Raw genomic sequence first — 17,987 nt, 5'->3', positions numbered from 1 at the left:
TACTGAGAGCGACCAGAGCTCCACAAGCACCCTGGTCCTCCCCTGCAGCGGGACACTCCAGGTGGCACTGCCGCAGCCACTTCCCGTCTTCCATCCCCAGATTGCATTCTCATCTCTGGACTTTCAAAACACCCTGGGGATGCTTCGGTGTCTAGTGTTTCTCAGATTAAGGCCCTGTGATTCAGGATGCGGCCCTAGCCGTGTTCATCTTGGAAAGTCACAGTATCTTCGTGTTGTGTGCCCACACTGATTTAAGGGGACACTCTCGTGTTTCACATTCCCTGCGCCTTGATTATTGGAGAGCACCCAACACGCGTTGAGCACTCACTCTCCCCCAGGCACCGTTCAAAGCACTCCTGTTCCTCACATCTGCATGCGGTAGATCAGAACACTGGGGCATAGAAAGGTTAAGTGATTTACCCCAGGTTACCAGCTAGGAGGAGGAGGAGCCAAGCCCCAAACCCAGGCCGGCTCCTCTGCTGTGCTCTTCGCCACTAGCGTTTGCTGTGCTGTAAGAGAGGGCTAGAGAGCCTTCCCAAAGTCTCTGCCTGCTCTTCCCAGTGTCATATCCAGTGGCCTCTTTGGTCCACATCTTCCCTGACCCTTCTGTAGCATTTGACCCCAAGGACCATCCCCTTCTGGAAATTTTCTCCCCCATTGGCTTCCGTGAGCTGCACTCTGGCCCCGTCTTCTTTCACTGAGTCCTCTCCCTGCCCCTGAAACCCTGCAGACATCAGCGGTCCCCAGAGTTCTTTCCTCAGCCTTCTTTTCTCACTGTGCATACCTCACCCCAGCACTCATGGTGCCAACTGCTGCCTGAGAGCTGACGGCCTTCCCACCCAGACGTCTCTCCTGAGCAACTGGCCTGGACATCTTGCTCTTGACGGCCTAGATTCATCTTCTACTCAAAATGTCCAAAACTGGCCCATCTGCCTCCTGTCCCAACTCCACCCCATAATTTCGGGCATATTCCCACACACCTCTGCCTGCGTTTCCTCAGTGAATAACGTCATCTGCCCAGCTGCCGGGCAGAAATCTGTTACCTCTGACTTCTCACTATTACACCTTCATACAAGTCAGTCCAGTGGATCTGTCTGTTTTGTCTCTTGAGACCAGCCATTGCCTTAGTTCAGAGTTTTGTCATCTCTCTGCCTGGTTTTCCTTTTCTCTCTTCTGATCCATCTCCAGCATGCGACCAAAATTATGTTTTGTGAAACACGTTTCACTCTTTTCGTTCCCCTCTCCCTCAGACACTTTCAGTGCTTCTGCACCTCCTGTGCTACGCCTGGCCTGGCCTTCAGCTCTCTGGCATCTCTGCCACCAGGTCCCTCTAGGCGCTCTGTGCTACGGCCACTTTGTGCTTGTGCTCACTCCTGAAAGCACACTTGCTGTGCCCTCTTTCCAACATACGCTGGGACTCCAGCGCCACTCCCTGAAGGAGCAAGAGGAGGAACAGAGGAATGGGAGAAGGTGAAGCCAAAGCAGCTGCAGGACCTGGTGTTCTGTGAGGACGATACACCAGGTGTGGCTTATCCATTGTCCTTGTGTGACCAAGTGGGCACTTCTGGATGAGGGTGTGTCATGTACCAACACCCTGTCAAGCACATTAGTGTGCAGGGCCTGCGTCCAGTCCTGAGACCTCTTTAACTCAAGGCAGGAGCCTGGCTGTGATGCAAGAGATGCTATGATTCCCAGGAACCAACATCATGACCAGGCCGGGCTCCCCATTGCCTCTCTGATCTCACCTCCTATCACTCCCCTTACCCCCAATTCCTTTTCACTTTATTTGCCTTCATGCTAATCCTTAAATATGCCAAGTTTATTCCTGCCTCAGGGCCTTTGCACTTTCCATGTATGCTGCCTAGAATGCTCTTGCCCAGATTTTTTAATGATTTGCCTCTTCACATCATTTAGGTATTACATAAAATATTGATTTTACTGATTAAATACCCCTAACCCTTATTTCACATTTTTCCGTAGCACTTTCCACAATGCGAATTTATTTTATTTGTTGCTGGTTTACTGTCTGTGTTCCCCACTGGAAAGGCAAGGACCCTGACTTGTTTGTCACTATATCCCCAAAAGCCTATAATGACACCTAGCACAGATCAGGTGTGTAATAAGCGTTTGTGGTAAACATGAGTGAGAGAATGAATGAATGGTCAGGATGAATTTCAGGACCCTCAGCGGTTTGGACTCAGACTGAGACTGCCACTGCCGTCTGTCAGTCTGGGCAGGATTGGCTGGTGGTGAGCCCAGGTCTTTGGCAGTTTCAAGGGTGAGGAACTGGGGGAGGCCAGGTGAACTCTCACATTTACCCTTGGCCCTCTGATGATCCTTCTGCCAGGTAAAATCCTGCCTGTCCTCAAGGCCCTGCTCCATTTCCACCTCCCCTCCATCCCACCCTGAGCCCACTTCCTGAGTGTTGTCCCTCCCCACTGCAGCTCCCTCTTTTTACGGCGCCCATGTGATTGCTCTCTAAATTACTCCTCATTGTTTACTCCTGTCTCTCCCATGAGATTGAAAGCACATCAAGGACAGGGACTATCACAAAGCCTCTGTGTGTTCAGTAGCTATGCCTAGACCGAATGAACAAGGTTAGGTTTGTCTGGACACAGGCATGATCACTGAATGTTCTCAGCCCCTGTAAGGCAGGGCATCCCCTGGCAGTAAGCAGGGGGTGTAGCTTCTCTAGAGCACAATTAAGGGCACATTTGGAAAGCCATACAGACTTTGAAGAAAGACAGAATTGCTCGGTGACAGATGCTCGCTCATATACTACATGGTCGTTTCCCCTTCTTTTTATTCACCCATGATTTACTGAAATCCCGCCCAGTGATTCTGAGATGGCCTCCAGGAGCTAGGGGAAGATGTAAACGGGAAGATTCAAGTTCAGAATCAGACCTGTGCCTACCGTTGGGGCAGGCCAGGAGGGGTGACCCCACGACCCCTCCCTCCCTTTGCCTTCAGTCTGTTATAAATTGCCTTCACCCCGTGATGCTTCCGCTGGGAGTCCGGACTTCAGCTGCTTAAACAGATTGCTGTGCTTACAAATAGCAAGGCACTTCAGAGCCTGCAAATCACTTTATCCCTTTTCTTAAATGAAGATCCAACTCTACCATGTCTGTTCTGGTTTGGCTTCTTGATCATAACCTTGGAGTGACTCAGCGGGCATCACCCAGACTCCCTGGGGCCACCAGAGTGAGCTGGCCAGGTGGGCAGCCTCAGCTGAGACTGTCTCCCAACCAGTCTGAGGTCTGCAGGTTAGGCTTCACGGTTGGAGAGCTCCAGACAGGGAGCGACAGGGTAGGTCCCTTGGGAAGACAGGAGTGTGTCAGGAGTCAAGGAGCACCTTTCACCAGGTACGGTGGGCTGCCCAAGCATCCAGGTGGCTGTTTTATGTAATTATTACTTTTTATGTACAGATAGTTTTATTTTTGTTTATTTGCACATACCATGGTTTTCGTATTCCCTATTGGCAAAAATATTCACAGCAGCCATACTATAGCATGTTGGACATGTGGATAGCACTGCACTCATCATCTTTTATGTACAAAGCTGTTATTTTTCTGTTTATTATTTCCTTGCAACCCATTCCCAGGAGTGGAATTACCACGGGAAATGGGATGAACGTTTAAAATAGCTCTAGAGCCGTATTGCCCAATTCCTTCCTTAAAAGGCTGTGCTAATTTATGGGGCCACTGACTGTGTTTAAGCAGCTTTTTCCACAGCCACGGGAGCATGAGATGTTACCATTTCCTTAATGTGTGCTAATTTAGGAGGTGTGGAGTGGCACATTGCTACTCCAGTGTGCGTTTCCCTGACTGCATCGAGGATGAGCCTGTTGTAGGTACTGGTCCACTCTTGCGATGGCCTTCCTGCTATGTCACCGGCCCTGTGTGTCTGTCTCTCTCCACCTCCCTGCCTCTCACTGACTGAGTGTCGGCCTCATTCTCTAAGCCTGTCTGTCTCGGTCTTTCAGCCTCTGAATCCTGTCTTTCTCTGGTTTCTAACTGGGCAGACATGTGGCTGATTTATGAAGGTCCTAGACGAGCCCTGACAAGCTGCTGGCTGGACCTGGACACTGCCCCCTGGCCTCTAAGGCCTCCCTCCCTCCCCAGTGAACTCAGACAAAGCGGGCTCATCTGGGCTGACCTCCCGAGGAACAGCTGGTAATGACCAGGCTGTCCCTCAGTGATCTCCTCCAATGATGTGTTCCAGGCTCTCCAGCCTCAGGACAACTCGCCAAACAGACGTGCACATCCTGGCAGTTGGGAATGTGTGGTCTGACAGAGCCAGTGAGTGGGGCCCCCAGAGTCCAGATGTGTGGACAGCAGAGGGGCCCACAGCGGTGACAGCAGCTTGACCTGCCTTCCTGCTCCAGTGAGCCCCTTGCCTGAAGTGGCAGAAAGAGCTCACCTCTCAGGCACAAAACCCACTTGGCCCCAAGTGGATAGGGAGCCCCCAGCACTCCATAGTGTGGCAGGGACGGGGGGCTGGCACACTGCTCCACTTCCAATGGCCTTGAAGGTTCATGGGCACTTGGGAAGATTTCAGAAAGGCAGCTGACCTCAAGGGAAGCTGTGCAGGTGCCCTTGATGAACCCCCGTGATTGGTGGGTTGCTGAATCCAGGCTCCGGACCTGCCTGCTGCCACTTGTCACAGAGGCAGACAGGCCTTGAGAGTTTGGGCTCCTGCAGTTACCTCTCAGACTCCATGGATGGTCCTAGCACATTAGAATCCAAGAGATTGTTAAAAGCCAGACAGGAACTCAAACATCAAGTTTTCTACCCTTTCATCTAATATTCTTAACACTCAGCTGTTTCTCTTTTTTTTAATTAATTTATTTATTTTTGGCTGTGTTGGGTCTTCCTTGCTGCACGCGGGCTTTCTCTAGTTGCAACGAGCAGGGTCTGCACGCAGGCTTTCTCTAGTTGCAACGAGCAGGGGCTGCTCTTCGTTATAGTGCGAAGGCTTCTTATTGTGGTGGCTTCTCTTGTGGAGCACGGGCTCTAGGCACGCGGGCTTCAGTAGTCATGGTGCACAGGCTTAGTTGCTCCTTAGCATGTGAGATCTTCCCGGACCAGGGCTCAAACCCATGTCCCCTGCATTGGCAGGCGGATTCTTTTTTGTTTGCTTTTTTTTTTTTTAACATCTTTATTAGAGTATAATTGTTTTACATTGTTGTGTTATTTTCTGCTATATAACCAAGTGAATCAGCTATACGTATACATATATCTCCATATCCCCTCTTGCATCTCCTTCCCACTCTCCCTATCCCACCCCTCTAGGTGGTCACAAAGCATGGAGCTGATCTCCCTGTGCTATGTGGCTGCTTCTCACTAGCTATCTATTTTACATTTGGTAGTATATATAAGTCCATGCTACTCTCTCACTTCGCCCCAGTTTACCCATCCCCCTCCCCGTGTCCTCAAGTCCATTCTCTACATCTGTGTCTTTATTCCTGTCCTGCCCCTAGGTTCTTCAGAACCTTTTTTTTTTTTAGATTCCATATAGATGTGCTAGCATACGGTATTTGTTTTTCTCTTTCTGACTTACTTCACTCTGTAAGACAGACTCTAGGTCCATCCACCTCACTACAAATAACTCAATTGCATTTCTTTCTATGAGCTGAGTAATATTCCATTGTATATATGTGCCACATCTTCTTTATCCATTCATCTTTTGATGGACACTTAGGCTGCTTCCATGTCCTGGCTATTGTGAGTAGAGCTGCAGTGAACATTGTGGTACATGACTCTTTTTGAATTATGGTTTTCTCAGGGTATATGCCCAGTAGTGGGATTGCTGGGTCATATGGTAATTGTATTTTTAGTTTTTTAAGGAACCTCCATACTGTTCTCCACAGTGACTGTATCAATTTACATTCCCACCAACGGTGCAAGAGGGTTCCCTTTTCTCCACACCCTCTCCAGCATTTATTGTTTGTAGATTTTTTGGTGATGGCCATTCTGACCGGTGTGAGATGATACCTCATTGTAGTTTTGTTTGTTTGTTTTTTTGAATTTTATTTTATTTACTTTTTATACAGCAGGTTCTTATTAGTTATCCATTTTATACATATTAGTGTATGTATGTCAATCCCAATCTCCCAATTCATCCCACCACCTCACTGTAGTTTTGATTTGCGTTTCTCTAATGATTAGTGATGTTGAGCATTCTTTCATGTGTTTGTTGCCCATCTGTATGTCTTCTTTGGAGAAATGTCTATTTAGGTCTTCTGCCCATTTTGGGATTGGGTTGTTTGTTTTTTTGATATTGAGCTGGCAGGTGGATTCTTAACCACTGCGCCACCAAGGAAGTCCAACGCTCAGCTGTTTTAAAAACTCTTATTATATAAGAAGTGCATATGCCCATTCTTAAATATTTTAAAAATACAGAAAACAGTAAAGAAGGAAATGCAATACTACAGATTTATCAAAGATAACTGCTGTTATATTTCCATCTCAACATTTTTTCCTATGGTTGTGTATATTTTTATTATCACCGAGATCATATAGTATATACAATTTTGTATCTGCTTTATTCACTTTAAATTAGATATAAGTATTTTCAACATAATGAAATATTCTTCTTCTTTTTTTTTTTTGGCTGCATTGGCTCTTCGTTGCTGCGTGCAGGCTTTCTCTAGTTGTGGCGAGCGGGAGCTACTCTTTGTGGCGGTGCATGGGCTTCTCATCGCGGTGACTTCTCTTGTTGCAGAGCACGGGCTCTAGGCGCGCAGGCTTCAGTAATTGCAGCACATGGGCTCAGTAGTTGTGGCTCATGGGCTCTAGAGCGCAGGCTCAGTAGTTGTGGCGCACAGGCTTAGTTGCTCCACAGCATGTGGGATCATCCCGGACCAGGGCTTGAACCCATGTCCCCTGCATTGGTAGGCGGATTCTTAACCACTGTGCCACCAGGGAAGTCCCAAAATATTCTTCATAAACATTTTTAATTCCTGAATAAGAGTTTTGAGTGGACACACCATAAATACCTACTATTATCCAAATGTTGGGCATTTATGTTTTTTCATTTTTCAAGAATGTAAAAACACACTGAAAAAAAAAACGCTGAGGTAAACATCTTTTAAGTATAAATCTTTGTCCACAATTTGAATTTTCCCTTAGATTAAATTCATACTCATAGGGGTATAAACATGTTTTTAGTCTTTCTATTTTGCTTTCCAGAAAGGTTGAACCAATAACACATGCCTAAAACAAACAAACAAAAAAAACACACGCTTATCTCACTACACACAGCTACATGAAAAAATATCATTTTTTTAAAAATTTACTTATTTGAAAGGCAGTGTGTCTGTTGCTTCCTTTTAATAGATAAACTGAGACTCAGTGAGAAAAGGGACCTGCCTGGGGTCACCCCAGGAGTGTGTTATCTCATTCCATCCTCACAACCTATGATAGTGGGGAGCTAAAGCACACAGATGGGGTAACCTGCCCAGTCTCTCACTCAGCACATGAGACGTGGAGCCTGAGTTTAATCCTCCACAGTTGGAACCCAGGGCCCTTCACCTCTGTTCTTTGGCTGTTCTTCGTTCCCAGATACGATGCTGAAAGGTGGTTTGGGGCCAAGACCTGAAAGGACTGGGAGTTTGGATTTACCCTATAGACAGAGGGGCACCATTAATGGGTTCTTAAGCCTCAAGACTGTGTTTTACAAAGATATTTCTGGTAGACTGGCTGGGGGAGGCTGGTGACAGGGAGGTTGGTTGTGGAGGTGCAGCACACAGATAATGTGAACAACAAAGAGGCCTGCACAGACCCATGCGCACGTGGGCTTGTGGGTTATGGGCTGTGGGCAGTTGGAAACATTAGGCGTCTGGGGAGGCCTCCTCCTGTGCCCTTTTCACTGGGCAAGGGCCATTTTTATCTGCTACATGTCAGGCAGAACCTGTGCCAACGGCCAAAGACTCCACCTCAAATCTAGCAAATAAGAGAGAGGATGGTATGGATTACGTTATATTTAAAACAAGCCCACACAATGCCTGTAATTTTTTATTCTGACTCCGTAATTATAACTCAAGACCAGTCAGATCATAGTTATCCTCACACCGACCCGCTGCTGAGACACATTGAATTAAAGGCTTTGCTGCTTCTCCAGATTCTATTTTAGACACCAAGCACTGTCAGGTAACCGGCCTTTCACAAGGCTCGTCTTGGTGGAGCCCCTCTCGGGGCAGCCTGCACGAAGGCCAGGTCAACACTGGGCTCTTGAAAAGACCCCTGATACTTGTGATGCTTTGCCCAACCTGAGCCTCAGGCCTGAGCCAGGGGCCTGGAGAGCTGAGGGAGCACCACCCTTGGAGCAGGCCAGCCTCCCTTGGTCAGGCCCATCTCAGAGCCTCTGCACTCTAGAAGATTCCTGAATGCTGCTCTCCCCCAGACCCTTCCCAGGGTCCCAGGGTCAGATAGGCCAAGCCCTGGCTATTGGGCACAGTTGTCACAGATAAGCTGGCATTGCCATTGCCCAAAGGGGCCTAATTTAGAAAAGACGAGAAAAAGGAAACCAAGGGAGCACAAGCCAGCTGGGCTTACACAGGCAGCCCCTGTGACTAACCAGGCCTAGGCTAATTAAGGCCCCCTCCCCATCTTGGGATCCACCAAAGAACACCACCTCTCAGCCCCACGAAGACGCCCCTAACAGAGCAAGAGTGGGGTTGGGTCCCTCCTCACAGACCTGGAGCCCCACTGCCCCTTCCTCCACGTGGCCCCACACACCCAGTCCTGCCTCCAGGGAACCCTGGGGGGGAGATAGGCTAGCTCCCGTTTATCCATAAACTGCAGGCAGGCCTGGGCTCTGTCGGAGGTCCTTCACATGTACCATCCCATTTACTCACATCTCGTAATCATCACTTTAGACATGAGGAAATGGAGCGCGGAGGGTAAAGTGTGGGGCTCCAGGCCACCCAGTCCATATGTGAAGGAGTGGGAGCTGGAACCCACTTGTCAGACTCCCCCAGATCACACAGCTCGTCCATAGGCAGCTTGCCTGAAACCACCAGGCCTGCTCCCAGCTGCTGCTTGGTGGTTTCACATCCCCGGCAACTTGCTAAGCACTTGGACCCAAGAAAGCCCAATCCCAGTACCTGTCTTAGCACAACTTTCTGCAGCACACAGCTCCTTGCCTCAGCCAGCTCCTTGCACGGACCCTTGCTCTCGTGTCTCACAGGAAGAACGGACAGTTCCTTCCTCAGGCCTTTGATGCATCTTGTACTTCTATTTTGACATTTAAGACATTATTGTCTCCATTCACATGACTCTCCTACTAGACTTCTCGGGGGCAGGGCCTGTGTCCTGTCTCTTTGTTACTAGTTTGACACCTGGCACGTAGTGGCTGCTTGCTGTTTGTTTTGTTTTTTGGGGGTTTTTTAATTTATTTATTTTTGGCTGTGTTGGGTCTTCGTTGCTGCACGCGGGCATTCTCTAGTTGCGGCGAGCGGGGGCTACTCTTCGTTGCGGTGCGCGGGCTTCTCATTGCGGTGGCTTCTCTTGTTGCGGAGCATGGGCTCTAGGCGCGTGGGCTTCAGTAGTTGTGGCGCGTGGGCTTCAGTAGTTGTGGCTCGCGGGCTGTAGAGCGCAGGCTCAGTAGTTGTGGTGCACGGGCTTAGTTGCTCCGCAGCATGTGGGATTTTCCCAGACCAGGGATCAAACCTGTGTCCCCTGCATTGACAGGCAGATTCTTAACCACTACGCCACCAGGGAAGTCCCTGCTTGCTGTTTGTTGCAAGAAAAAAGGAGAGTCTGAAAAACTATTCATCCTTCAAAAGTATGCCTAGGATAGATCCTGGGAAGGCTTTCCTGAGTCACACAAGCTGAGTTAACCCCGTCTGCTCCTATACAATCAGTGGGAGGATTGTTTACTTGGGTACCCCTTTGGGGGCAGGGACAGAACCCGATTCTTCCCTGTGACCCTGTCTCTCAGCACAGGACAGGCATCTAGCAGGGGTCAGTACATGTAGAACTGAATTGCTCTTTGCTTCAGAGTCCCAGATAAAGGGCACCATGACCTGAACCAGCCAGCTGCCCAAGTCACCTGGCTGAAACCACCGAGGGCTGGCGTGCTAGGGATGTTTGCTGAGGAAGGGAACACCAAAATAAAGCCTAACTTTAAAAAAGAAACACACCCAATAGGTGTTCTATTTCTATGAAAATCAGCTCTGTTTTTAGGTAACTGCCATCCTGCCTCACCTCCCCAAGGTGGGCCCTGCCTTCCCACAGGGCCCCTCTACACTGCACCCGGTAATCATGGCCTTACCTGCCCCCATCCCCTCCCCTGTTTGCTCTCTGGGGTTTCCCTCGATTGCAGGGTGAGAGCTTCCAGACGCCCCAGAGGCCTGTTTCATGCCGGCCCCAGTCTCCCTCCCTCCCTCCCTCCCTCCCTGACCTACCCTTGTCAGGGCCCAGGCCTTGGGGGGGGGTGGAGGAGGGGCAGGGCAGGGAGTCAGCTCCTTAACTGAGCCAGAGCAGGGCAGCTTCACAGCTAGGGGTACAGGAGCCAGGCCGTGCTCCTCCCAGGTCTCTGTCAAGCCAGCAGGGCCCCACTCCCTAGTTCAGACAAAACTCGAGGTCTGCATGGCGCAGTGAAGAGAACGGGGCTTTGGTGTCACTGTCGCGGTGCTGGGCCTGGGCCTGGCTCCTCTTCCTCGGCTGCCAGCATCTAGGCAGGTCGCCTACCTCCCCCCCTCTCCCAGCTTCAGACCCCTCCCTGGCCAAACAGAGCCAGACCTGCTGCACGGGTCTGCTGAGGGCCACGCCACGATGAATTTCTCGCAGGGTGAGAAGTTTGGTTTGGAGAGCAGCAACTCCATGCTTCCTGTGTGCTCATCAAGAATCAAGCTCTGGGGACTTCCCTGGTGGCGCAGCGGTTAAGAATCCACCTGTCAATGCAGCAGACACGGGTTCGAGCCCTGGTTCGGGAAGATCCCACATGCCTCGGAGCAGCTAAGCCTGTGAGCCACAACTACTGAAGCCCACGTGCCTAGAGCCCGTGCTCCGCAACAAGAGAAGCCACCGCAATGAGAAGCCCGCGCACCACAACTAGAGAAAGCCCACGCAGCAACGAAGACCCAATGCAGCCAAAAATTAATTAATTATTTATTTTTAAAAAAGAAGCTCCAGGCACCCCAGCCCTGTTCTGTGAGCCTCATTCTGGCTCATCCTCACCTCCTCCATTAGCTCCTTTGTCCCAGAGTCCCACTGGAGCCTTAGGGAGCACCTCACTCTTTGGCAAGATTCCTGCTTCTCACAGAGGGCCAACAGGGTGATGGACCCTCAATACCTTGGCAGCTCCCCCCAGCTTCCAGCCAGATTCTAGGAAGAGACCAGGGCAAGCCTGAGGCAGGGGCTGGGGCTGAGGCCCACCGTCCTGGGAAACTTGTGAGCCTCCCTCACAGCTCAGCACTCAGGCAGGCATCCAACTACCCACGGCTGCGGTTTCCAGAGAGCCGGGCCTCCCACCGCAGGGACAGTAAGCTGAGAAGCACTGGAGCTATAAATGTGAAGTGGTCAACCATGGGACACTGCCGCAGCCCCACAGTGGGCAGGAGCCCACCCACCCCCACCCAGCCTCCCTGCCTCCCAGGAAGCTTCAGGCCCCGCCAGCCCTCTGAGACAGCCCAGGCCTGTCCACCGGCTCCGCTCTGGGCTCTGAGCAAGGCTGCTGCCCCACTCCCACCCCCGGGAGGTCCCAGGCACAGTGTAAGGCCCAGCTGGGGACAGGGCAGGCAGGACACCACACAGCACTTTGTACACCAGCAGTCAGGGCCTCTGGTCTTACCTCACAAGCATCATCTTATTTTATGTTGACTTATGCAAAAGGAGGGGGGCCTGTAATCGTTTTGAAGCTTACTGCTTCTCAAGGTCTCACTCCTCCCCCCGGGTGGTACTGAGTCACAGCTTCAGATCCATCTGGAGGCTACCTTGGGCACAGTCAGGGTGACCTTGGGGTGGACCTGGGGCTCATGTGGTCTTGATGGGCATCCTCATAGGCCCTGCCAAAAAGGAGACCCCAGGAGCGGCAGTGATGCCTGATAAAATAAGAGCAGCCCCTTCACCAAGTGCCCACCCTGTGCCCAGCCCAGACCTCTCAGACCATAGAAGGGTCATTGTTTCACAGGTGAGAGACCACTCCCAGGGAGGAAGTCCAGAGCTCGGCTGTGCCTCAGGTCTCACCACCACTCCTATACTTCAGACCTGGGCGGGAGTGCAGTGCAAGGTGGGGAGTAGGGGCCCATCTGGAAGGGTCTGGGGAAACAGAGAACAGGAAGGAAGCCCCCTCTTTCTCTCCTCTCAGAGCCTGTCAAGGACAGGCCTCTTCTCCAACACCCCTACTCTGCTGGACAATCTGTCCCCTAGCACAGGCCCCTCCTGTTAGGCTAGGGAGCTGGCCAGGAAAGGTGAAGTCACCCTCAGTGTGTCTGTCACCTGCCCCACACGAGAGCTCAGAGGTGAGCCCTTGGGTCTCTGGGGAGTCCCCACACAGTGGGATTGTCTTGAGCGATATCACTTCAATATCCCTTAGCTGGCGCCCCTCAGGGAGGTGGACAGAGATGGATACCTAGGGAGTGCCATCAGCCGCAGTGGAGGCCCTGCCAGGAGGAAGCACTCTGGGCTGGGTGATGGGCAAGAGAGACAGCAAGGGCTTCTAGACATGACGCCAGGCCCAAGGGTCACTGGCCAGGGAAGCAGCTGGCAGCCTGTCCTCACCCCTTTTGAGTCAGGTATTTTGGCTTCCCAAGTCCACAAATGGGGAAAAACAGGCTGGGCAAATGTTTACTGCAAAAAACATTTAGTATATCTTATTTGTAAGAAACTTGAAAACTTTACAGGAGGACATAAAAGTTTAATATATGAAAAAATGACATTTTGTTGTGTAGCATGGATCAATATTATAAAGATGTCATTTCTCATCTAACCTAATCTATAAACCTGTTCTGATTCATTTAGATTCATAATGTGTATTGAGCCATTACTGTGTACCAGGTGTGTTCTAGGCACAGGGACTACAGGATTGAACGAAACAGGCAAAAATCCCTGCCTTCATGGGGCTTACAGTCTTAAAGATAGGAGAGAGATAGACAAACAAGATAAAGAAGTAAATTATATAGTACGCTAGATGAAAAATGCAATAGAGAAAAATCAAAGACATTATAGAGAGTGTGGGGTGGGTGGGGAGTTATAAGTTAAAACAGGCTGACTAGTAGTAACATTTGAGCAGAGATTTAAAGGAGGTGATGGGGCAGGAGTGTACTTGGTGTGCTCTGGGAGCAGCAAAGAGGCCTGTGTAGTTAGATCAGAGTGAGTCAGTGGTTCTTAGACATTTGGGGATGCCTGGAGACATTTTTCATTGTCACAACGGGGGGGTGGGAAGTGCGGGGTTGCTGCTGGTCTTCGGTGAATAGATGCCGGGATGCTGCTGAACATCCTGCAGTGCATAGACAGCTTCCTACAACAAAGATTTATTTGGTCTGAAATGCCAGTTGTGCTGAGGTCAGGAAACCCTGGAGAGTGAGGCAGAGTAGCAAAGAGATAGTCAGAGAGGTAAACTGCCAACCAGGTTTTTTTTGGAACTAGAGAAGCTGATTCAGAAATTCTTATGGAAAAATATGTGATAATAGCTGGGGGCAGGAGGTGGGGAGGATTAAAAAAAAGAACAAACAGAGTTTTACCATATTTTAGCATACACTATAAATATTCTTACGACAAATGACTAATTTCCTTAATATATAAAGAGTTCTTATAAGTGAATAAGAAAAGGCCTTTTTAAAAAACTCTTAAAAATAGGAAAAAAGGAGTTTACCCCCCCCCAGTAAGGATACACAAATGGATTATAAATATGTGAAAAAATTATAAATGTTACTTGCAGTTTAAAGAAATGAGAATGAAAATCATGAGATAGCGTTTTGCAACTATCAGAGTAGCAATGATTGAGAAATTTGATTATATACAGAGTTATTCAGGATATGTGAGAATATGGCCACATGCACAGTTCTTTTTTTTTTGGCTGCATTGGGTCTTCGTTGCTGGCTTTCTCTAGTTGCGGCGACTGGGGGCTGCTCTTCATTGCAGTGCGTGGGCTTCTTATTGCGGTGGCTTCTCTTGTTGTGGAGCACAGGCTCTAGGCACACGGGCTTCAGTAGTTGTGGCACACGGGCTCAGTAGTTGTGGCTCACGGGCTCTGGAGCGCAGGCTCAGTAGTTGCAGTGCACGGGCTTAGTTGCTCCACAGCATGTGGGATCTTCCTGGACCAGGGCTCGAACCCCTGCATTGGCAGGCGGATTCTTAACCACTGCACCACCAGGGATTCCTCATGCACAGTTCTTGAGAATATATATTAGCATAGCCTTTTTGGAAAGCAAGTTGGCAATATCTGTCCCAGATTTTTTTTGGGGGGTGGGGGGGCCGAGGTGCCACACAGCTTGTGGGATCTTAGCTCCCCAACCAGGGGTGGAACCCGGGCCCTCAGCAGTGAAAGTGCAGAACCTTAATCACTGGACTGCCAGGGAATTCCCCTCTGTCCCAGATTTAAATACATATATGTTTTCATCCAGCATGCCATTCTAGGCAAGTATTCTACTCAGGTATGTTTACAAAGATTTAAGTACAGACATGTTTATTACAGTCCTAGCAAAAGATTGGAAATGACCCAAATGCCCATCAACAGGGGTCTTGTTTATTATACGGTATACACTTACAATAGAATACTATGCAGCTTTTAAAAAGACTGAGGCTTACTCCTAGGCACACAGCCAAGAGAAGTGAAAACACATGTCCACAAAAAGACTTATGCAGAGAATTTTATAACAGCTTTATTCAGATAGCCCTCAACTGGAGCAAACCTAACGTCCATCAAAGGAGAATAAACAAACCGTGGCATATTCATACAATGGAACACTACTTAGCAACAACAATAAAAAGAATGAATGGATACACACAACAGGAATGAATTTCTAAAGCATTTTGTTGCACAAAATAAATCAGACACAAGAGTAGGTACTGTATGATTCCATTTACATGAATTTCAACAGGCAAAACCAACCCATGCTGACAGAAATCAGTACAGTGGTTGCCTCAAGAAGGTGCAGATTCCTGGAAGGGGCAAGAGAACCGTCAGGGGTTAAGGAGATGGAAATGAGGTGTTGCTTACACCTTTTATACAGTTGTCTAAATCACTGAATTGTACACTTAAGATCTGTGTAATTCACTGAATTTAATTTTACCTCAGTTTATAAACAAAATTGGGAATTCCCTGATGGTCCAGCGGTTAGAACTTGGTGCTCTCCCTTCCGAGCCCTGGGTTCAATCCCTGGTCGGGGAACTAGGATCCCACAAGCTGCAGAGCAGCCAAAAATAAAAAATGAAAAAATAAAAACAAAATTAACTATTGGCTGGAGAAATAAAGTCAAATTTAATATGTCCTGAAATGGAATGATCTCCAAATAAATTAAGGGGGAGGGGTGGAAACAAGGACAGAAAATGTGTATAGTATGCTCCCAGATGTAATAAAGAGGACACATACCTATTACATAAGCTTGTATACAGTTGGCCCTCTGTATCCTCGAGTTCTGCATCTGCATATTCAGCCAACCACCATGCAGGATCACAGATACAGGGGTGCCAACTGTACTAGGCCATTTTATACAAGGGACTTGCGCATCTGCAGGCTTTGGTACCCTCAGGGGTCCTGGAGGGTACCCTGCGGGCTGACTGTATATGTAACATGTCTGGAAGGACATGTAAGAAAATGTTGGGCAATGGTTGCCTTTCTGGAAGGGCCTGGAGGCCTCAAGGTCTAAAGTGGAGGGACATGTCTCAGTACTTTTTTGTACTGTTGGAATTTTTTCACTGTGTTCATGGTAACTTTTTAGATATAAAAACTAATTAAAATTTCTTGATTGGATAACAGGGTGTTCTGAGGTTGAATTGTCATATTTCTCTACCCTTGATAGCTGGAAGCAGGGACATAAATGCTACTCTAACACTGCCAGCAGTGGGGTGGGCCTATGTCTCAGAGTAGAAGTGGGCATTTGCACGAGCATATCAGGGGAAGCGCCTGGAAGGCGTTTCTGGGGCAGGGACGTGAGAACCTGAATCCTGGCCCAGGACACCACAGGAAGTAAACTGAATATCTATCGGAGCACAAGGATTTGGGCAGGAAATGATAAGCTTTCTGTCGGAGAATGTCAAAAGCCATCCCATGATGTGGAAGATTTATCATGATGGAATTTTTTTTAATGTGAAAAGAAGCTTCTTTGGTGGGTTGGAAGACAAGGCTTTTAAGAGGATGTGGGACCAGGGGAGAGAGTACCCCAGAAAAAGGAGTTCTGAGCTAAGAATAGGACTTCCAGGTGTAATTTTTAACCAGACAGTCCAGCATTTGGTCTTTATTTCCACAAACAAGAACATGCCATCAAGGGTCCTACCAGGGAATGTCCGTATTCATTTTGAGAATTGGACTCTGTGCTAGTGATCTGACTCCCTGCTTGAAGTCCAGAGCAAAAGTTTCATTATCCATTATTCTTGTGTGTAAGGGATGGTGGGGAGGAAGGAAGACTTTTCCTGTCCCAGGGAGATGCCCTGCTCACTGGCTTTGCCAGAGGAGGCAGTCCAGATCTTTCCCTAAGGAAGTCCTCAGCTCAGAGGGACAGGGAAGGATCCCAATTCCAGATCAAAGGATAAGGAACCCTGGAATGCATGGGATCCTTGTGGAGTCATAAGTCCCTGGCAAAACAGTTCAGAGAGCAATCCTGGTCAGGATTATGTGTTCAGCTAACCTTGGGCCCAAATGTTTGATGTATGCAAAGAAGAAGGAAATCAAGGGTCTTGGGTAGAACCTCTTTACAAAATATAAGAGGCAAAAATATCAGTGGGGAAAAGGTCTCAGAGGGCTTTCAGCAAATGGCTAAGACCCAGATGGGAGCAGGGAGTGGGCCATGTAATAGACTTTAAACCAAGACATCATGGGGATGTGGCAGGGGCTGCATCTCGCCCAAGCAGATGAAGGGTCAGTGGGGTAAGGGTGTTCATGACTCTGGGGAAAGGCCCTTACAGATGCTCTAGTCCGGCCCCTTCCTAATGGAAACTGAGGCCCAGAGAGTGTACTGACTTGTTCAGTATCCAATGTCAGGACTGAGCTTGGTCCATGACTCAGACTTTAGCCTCCCAATCCAGTGGTTCTCCTGGAAGTGGAGGCAGAGGTGAAGCCCTTGACCAAACACATACTCTCTTCCTACCTAGGAATGTGTTTCTACTGAATTCCATGGAAAGGGAGCCACTCAAGTAGCCTGGAGTGAGGGCAGCCCTCTGAAAGGGTCATAATAGCAGACCCTGGTTCATCACCTACCCAGCCGCTCCCCCTTTTCTTCCCCTGCCGGAAGCCATATTTTGTAGTAGGTGAAAACCTCTTGATTTCAGGAAACATAGGCCAATTTCCCAAGCCCAAGAAATGAGTCCTAATTTGTCTCATGGTATTCCAATTCCCCTTTGTCAGTGATTGGCCTAAGGGTGGGCATATGATCTAGTTCTGGCCAACAAGACATAAAGGGAAGATTGTAGGGCCTTCTGAGAGAGCTTTTGCTTTTCTAATGAAAGGGAAAGATGCAGTAGGCGCCATCATGCCCCCATCTCGCACACCTTCCTTCCTGCCTTCAATGCAGATGTGTATAATGAGGGTCAAGCATGACAGCAAAGGCATAGCACCCTTAAGACAGCAAAGTGGGTGATCAATCCCAAGTCTTTGGTGGCCCGAGATAGCTGCTGGACCAGTGCCAGCAACCGTCTACCTCCAGACTTCTTGTTAAGTAGATATTAAATGCCCTTATGATTTAAGCCGCTGTTAGCTAGGTTTTCTCCTACTTGCAGCCGAAAGCAATCCTGATCTGCACTGGCCATAAATGTTAGTGCAGCTCCAGCCAACTTCAAGAGACACTGTTTAGAAACAGCCTTTGGTCAGCCTCCTCAACCTTGGGA

At 48.9% G+C, this 17,987-nt stretch overlaps 1 protein-coding gene across 6 annotated transcripts in view; it reads left to right on the top strand.

Annotated features, from left to right (window-relative positions):
• Positions 1 to 17,987, top strand: part of XAF1 (XIAP associated factor 1) — an 84,999-nt gene that overhangs the window by 8,229 nt on the left and 58,783 nt on the right. The gene's annotated exons all lie outside the window — the stretch shown is intronic.

The sequence above is a fragment of the Orcinus orca genome, chromosome 19 (assembly GCF_937001465.1).
Source record: "Orcinus orca chromosome 19, mOrcOrc1.1, whole genome shotgun sequence".
Lineage (NCBI taxonomy): Eukaryota > Metazoa > Chordata > Mammalia > Artiodactyla > Delphinidae > Orcinus > Orcinus orca.
This window is presented reverse-complemented; position numbering and strand designations above follow the sequence as displayed.